Genomic DNA, 6,687 nt, shown 5'->3' on the forward strand with positions numbered 1-6,687 from the left:
TAGTGTCAGGGTTACAGTTTGGTTAGGCATTATGTCAATTAAATGTCCTCACTAAGATATGAAAACGAATGTGTGACAGTGTGTGTGTGTGTGTGTCTGTGCGTGTGTGTGTGTGTGTGTGTGTTTCAGTTCATGTTGGTATGTGTTTAACCACCTTGTGGCCACAGGATGTGGTTGAAAGTGTGAAGCAACAGTTGTTACGTCGCTATGGGAACATGAAAGGTGTTAAAAAACACTTTCGGGGTTGAAGAATAAACGTTTTTGTCTTTTTTGCAGCTTGTTTGTCTTTTTGAATTTTCCAGCTCGTGCAGCGGCGCGTGGCGGTGCAGACCGTGGACCACAGACGGCCCAGGATGAAGGACGTGTTGATGGCGGAGCCGGGTCGGAGCGCACGGGCTGTTCTGGGCCTCGCTTTCTGTGCAGGCAGCTTTCAGCAACACCAGCTTACAAAAACCCACACGCAGGCCAGCTGCAGCTCGCTCACCTGCCTGCTGCCAGCAGGACAGCTCACGTCAGTGTTAAAACCCACAAACACAGAACAAAACATATGTATTACTGAAGGTGAAGCTCCGACAGTCTCATCGCTTCTGTCTGTAACTGTTCAACTGATCAAAGTGTGACGCTCCCTAAATGGAAATATCGGCTGCATACAGATAAAGATGGATTCTGTCTGAACTTTAGTTTGGTTCCGTGCTGGTTTTGTGGAGCCACATGTGGTCAGATTATTGCATAAAAAAGACTCCAACAGCACAAACGCCGTCATTAAAGTGGCTCCAGTCCTAATGAGCCAAACTTCTGTAAAACAAGCGCAGCCTCTACGGCCTCTGGGCTGGCTGTAGCTCAGGTGGTGGAGCAGGTCATCTACTAACCAGAAGGTTGATGGTTTGATCCCAGTCTGCATGCCAAGAAGAAAAGCGCTAAATAAGAATCAGTTTGTTTACATTTGTTCAGCTACAGCAGGGGTGTTGAACTCCAGGCCTCGAGGGCCGGCGTCCTGCAGGTTTTAGATCTCACCCTGGGTCAACACACCTGAATCAAATGATTAGTTCTGGAGAACTTCACAACATGTTGAGGAGGTCATTTAGCCATTTGAATCAGCTGTGTTGGATCAAGAACACATCTAACACCTGCAGGACGCCGGCCCTCGAGGCCTGGAGTTCAACACCCCTGAGCTACAGAGTCCGAACAGTTCTCCCCTCCGGCTGTGTGAGGCCTTTTACAAAGTGTGACGCTGCGGCGTGACCATACGTCGATCACTTGGACGTCTTAATGTCTCTGAGGACTGACTCACTGCTGGAGGCAGACCTAGCTCCATCAGAGGGACTGCAGCTTGTGAAACTTCATGCTCAGTGCTGCAGTTGCTGCTCAGGCGTACCTTGGTCGAAGCAGCGCCGCCGTGAACGTTGCTGTGCTTCAGCCCTGCGCTCACGTTCACATGGGACAGGAAGTCGAAGCTGTCTGTGGTTATTGTGTCATTCTCTATTCTATATCAGTCAGTGTGTCTCTTAATGCTTACTTTGACCAACACAGCAAGAAGGAGGAGATATTTTAAAAGGTAAAAGTACCATGAAGACTCTGGAGACAGCGACGTGGGTTTATCCTTTTCTCAGCAAACCCCCCACATAACACCCACTGTGGGAGTAATCTCATACAGCCCCTGAAGTCTTCACCTGTGAAAGGGCATTTTCATTTTCTGTTACAGTGACGTGCGGTGAATTTACAGAAAGGGAAGCAGAGAAGCTGACACCCACAAACAGAAACCTTCCACTGCTGAGCACACCTACAGACACGCTGGACCAGACGGAAACACACCGTCTCTCATCAGCAGTGCTTTTATATCGTTAGTTTGAAGCATCAACAGAATCAGCCTGTACCACGTATGACGCCACACACTTTATTAGGATTTACAAAAACCAACCTCATAACTAGGATCAGGAAAGGAAATGAGCGTGAGGGTCAGCGGCCACGCCAACAAGTTTTCCAGTTGGCAGCAAACACGTCCTCTAAAGCTCCCGTGTTCAACATGTCCTCCGTGTGGGACTTTCCCATCAGTATAATTAAACAGTCCTCACATAAAACTTTATATTACTGTCAGATTTGACTTCAAAGTGAAAGAGCTTGTGGTAGGACTTGACTTAAGGGGCCTGAGAAGTGCAGGAGACAGATGCTGTCCAGTGTAGCGAGTGATTTATTCACCATTTTGTGACCAACCAGTATTTACAAAAATAAATAAAAAACTCAACTCCATAATTAACTCAGCTCAAATAAACATAACTGAACTTAAATCAACAGAAATTAAGGTCAAACTGCACACAGCTACACTGGCCTGGTCCTTCCTGAACACCTGCGTTCATCTGCTTAAATAGTCCATTCATCCCTGGACTGTCGCATTAGGGCAGGTAAGGCCAACATTTCTATACTCAAACCTGTACTGCTACTCTCCCTAGCAACAAAACTCTAAGGTATAGTCAATACATATTACAACAAATCCACACTCTAAACTCAGCTTTATTAAATTACAAAGATTCTTCACCTGGTCTCTTCCTGTGACCTCAGATTAACCAGGAAGCTACAAGGAAGTAAAACTATATTTCCTCCTTTTGTTCCTGGAACAGGTAGGTAAGGTGAGTTTAAACAAGACAAATTAACAATTGAAATGAATAACATGTTAACTTAACAAACTTGTCAGAATTGATTTAAACCAAGCTGTTATGTTTCATAATCTGTAAAAGAGCAAAACATAAACACACCCGGGACAGTAGATGTTTGCCTATTGCAGACTACATATGAAATATGGTTACATCAAAACAAGAATGTTAACTAAGAATATGGACAAATGGCGCTCTCACCCACTTTGTCACAGAGCTGCTGTCCCGTGAGCTTGCCCAGATTGATCAAAGTCACACTGGCTTCTAGAAACAACTGCAGCCTCAAAACAGGGCGGATGACGGCCGCTGTGTGAACCTGTGTGTCGGATCACCGGCCGCTCTTCAGTCTGCAGAGAGCAGCTCTGGGTGGCACTCGGAGCTGCAGCTCCTGGTTCAAACAGCCCAGCTGTGCCGATGTGCGTCTCTTTCTCCTTCAGGTTTAGTGTTTCTGAGGCCGCAGTCTCAATTATTAATGACGCTCTGAAAGCATTTTAGTCCAAAACTCAGGAGACTCCTCCACCTCCTTCCTTCTGAAACCGAGACGTCACCTTTTAATGACAAACCGATGATTCATCATCACTGAAAACTAAAAATCAACAAAACCAGCCTGATACTAAACACAGAGACACAAACTGTCTTGTTAGATCTGATGATATAAAAGCATTCTCGCGTTCGTCTACGATGTTCTGTCGAAAAGCCTCCATGGGGTTCTTCTGCCGTCACCCAGTAACGTTCTTACACCACCGGCTCGTGACGCTGCAGCATACCAAGTGTTCTAGGTGGAGCTGGGTGGTGCAGGGCTTCCCCTGTGCTGGTCTGAGCATCTCGTCTCTGCTCTCTGTGACCCCCACTGAGTGTTTCACAGCTAAATGTGAAGTGTCGGGGTTGAGAGTTAGTACCTCCAGTCTGAGCTGGATCAGACTGGAAGAGTTTAAGTGTCTCAGGGTCTGGTTTATGATGAGTTGGTGACGCCTCTGTAGTGATGTGGACGCTGTACCAGCCTCTCCCACATAGCAAGCAGGTCTGGCCCGGATCTGGTGTCAAGCCGGCACTGCTGGCTGACTTCTGGCATGGTAAGTGGTATGTGATCCAGATATGGGCCAGGCCTGGCATAGATGGCACTGTTTATGTGATGGCATGCCACATCTGGTTTGGTTTAATTGGCCCAGGCTCATAGAAAACAGGTCTGGCCTGGATCCGGCATCAAGCTGGCACTTCTGCCTGACTGGTGTCACATCAGGGTGTATGTCATCCAGATGTGGGCCAGGTCTGACAGTGATGCACTATTTATGTTCCTGTTTTCCTATTTTAGTTAGAAGACCCAAATGCCATGTTGCACTACAGGGTGGGCCATTTATATGGATACACCGTAATAAAATGGGAATGGTTGGTGATATTAAAGTCCTGTTTGTGGCACATTAGTATATGTGAGGGGGCAAACTCCTCAAGATGGGTGGTGACCATGGTGGCCATTTAGAAGTCGGCCATCTTGGATACAACTTTTGTTTTTTCAATAGGAAGAGGGCCATGTGACACATCAAACTTATTGGTAATGTCACAAGAAAAACAATGGTGTGCTTGGTTTCAACGTAACTTTATTCTTTCATGAGTTATTTACAAGTTTCTGACCACTTATAAAATGTGTTCAATGTGCTGCCCATTGTGTTGGATTGTCAATGCAACCCTCTTCTCCCACTCTTCACACACTGATAGCAACACCGCAGGAGAAATGCCAGCACAGGCATCCAGTATCCGTAGTTTCAGGTGCTGCACATCTCGTATCTTCACACCATAGACAATTGCCTTCAGATGACCCCAAAGATAAAAGTCTAAGGGGGTCAGATCGGGAGACCTTGGGGGCCATTCAACTGGCCCACGACGACCAATCCACTTTCCAGGAAACTGTTCATCTAGGAATGCTCGGACCTGGCACCCATAATGTGGTGGTGCACCATCTTGCTGGAAAAACTCAGGGAACGTGCCAGCTTCAGTGCATAAAGAGGGAAACACATCATCATGTAGCAATTTCAAATATCCAGTGGCCTTGAGGTTTCCATTGATGAAGAATGGACCCACTATCGTTGTACCCCATATACCACACCAAACCATCACTTTTGTTGTTCCAACAGTCTTGGAGGGATCCATCCAATGTGGGTTAGTGTCAGACCAATAGCGGTGGTTTTGTTTGTTAACTTCACCATTCACATAAAAGTTTGCCTCATCACTGAACAAAATCTTCTGCGTGAACTGAGGGTCCTGTTCCAATTTTTGTTTTGCCCATTCTGCAAATTCTGTGCGCCGATCTGGGTCATCCTCGTTGAGATGCTGCAGTAGCTGGAGTTTGTAAGGGTGCCATTTGTGAGTAGCTAATATCCACCGAAGGGATGTTCGACTAATGCCACTCTCCAGTGACATGCGGCGAGTGCTACGCTGTGGGCTCTTGCTGAATGAAGCGAGGACAGCCACTGATGTTTCTTCATTAGTGACAGTTTTCTTGCGTCAACATTTTGGCAAATCCAACACTGAACCAGTTTCACGAAACTTAGCAAGCAGTTTGCTAACTGTAGCATGGGAGATGGGTGGTCTCGTAGGGTGTCTTGCATTGAAATCTGCTGCAATGACCCGGTTACCGCGTTCACCAGATATCAACACAATTTCGATCCGCTCCTCACGTGTTAACCTCTTCGACATGTCAATGGCTGTGAACAAAGAGAAACTTGTAAATAACTCATGAAAGAATAAAGTTACGTTGAAACCAAGCACACCATTGTTTTTCTTGTGACATTACCAATAAGTTTGATGTGTCACATGGCCCTCTTCCTATTGAAAAAACAAAAGTTGTATCCAAGATGGCCGACTTCTAAATGGCCACCATGGTCACCACCCATCTTGAGGAGTTTGCCCCCTCACATATACTAATGTGCCACAAACAGGACTTTAATATCACCAACCGTTCCCATGTTATTACGGTGTATCCATATAAATGGCCCACCCTGTACTATACTGCTATGGTAGCCAACGTTTCAAATGCAGGTTTGACAGGTTTGTGAGTGTACACTTTATCCAAAACCTAGTGAGGGTTTACTCATGTTTACCACTGGGTAGCTGTAGCTCAGGCGGTAGAGCAGGTCACCTACTGATCAGAAGGTTAGTGGTTCGATCCCTGGCTCCTCCAGTCTGCATGTCAAGAGAGGAGTGTGTATGAGAGTAGTTAGGAAGCACTCAGTTTAGAGAAAGTGTGTGAATGTGACATGTTGTGTAGAGCACTTTGAGTAATCTGGGAGAGTAGAAAAGCGCTATATGAGAATCAGTCCGTTCACTGTCTGAACAGAGTTTCGTCATGTTACTATTATGTTCTGGCACATGTTGTTATTATATGGCTTGATTAAGGTACACATTAGTCTGACATCTGGGGCCAGAGCTGGAACTGTTCTGGCCCAGCAGTGTGTCTGCAACTGGTCTTGTGTGGGCCACCAAAGAGCCGTCATTCTTTGCAGTATGTGGGGCATGTATAAGCACACTGTGTGGGCCAGATGGGGCCATACCAATTTTGCTATGTGGGGTGTTGGTGAAAACGAAGCTGTCGACTCAGAGGTCGATCCACGTCCCCACCCTAACCTTTGACTGGGAGCTCTGGATGGGGACTGGCACAGGCACCACCTCTCAGCTCTACGTCGTGCACAGTGGAAGTTTATCATTTATCACCTGCACAGGAACACATCTGTACTCATGAACACGCCACAGAAACAAGCTAGCGAGCATGATGTGCTTAATGGTTGCACACTTTTAAAGTAAAACAGCTCAACTGTAGCTCCTCCCACTTATGGTTAGCGCTTATGTGGTGAACCTGACCTGCATCCATCGCAGAAGCGTAGGAACTTCGTGTCCTTCTGTGTGTCCACGAAGATCGTGTTGAAGTCAGAAAAAAGACGTTCATATTCACAGCTCAGCCTGAGAGAGTCTGATTAGTGAACTTCAGGTCATTTTCTGTTACCTCAGGATGAGCACGTCTGCACGTCTGCACACTCTTTAAGAAGAG

General features: G+C 46.4%; 1 long non-coding RNA gene across 1 annotated transcript; it reads left to right on the forward strand.

Annotated features, from left to right (window-relative positions):
* The first annotated feature begins 1,126 nt into the window (after positions 1-1,126).
* On the forward strand, positions 1,127-2,136 carry LOC102079440 (uncharacterized). The gene is made up of 2 exons (XR_266674.3): positions 1,127-1,555; positions 1,703-2,136. It is a non-coding gene; the product is annotated as an uncharacterized LOC102079440 (long non-coding RNA).
* Positions 2,137-6,687: the final 4,551 nt, after the last annotated feature.

The sequence above is a fragment of the Oreochromis niloticus genome, linkage group LG11 (assembly GCF_001858045.2).
Source record: "Oreochromis niloticus isolate F11D_XX linkage group LG11, O_niloticus_UMD_NMBU, whole genome shotgun sequence".
NCBI classification, from domain to species: Eukaryota; Metazoa; Chordata; class Actinopteri; order Cichliformes; family Cichlidae; genus Oreochromis; species Oreochromis niloticus.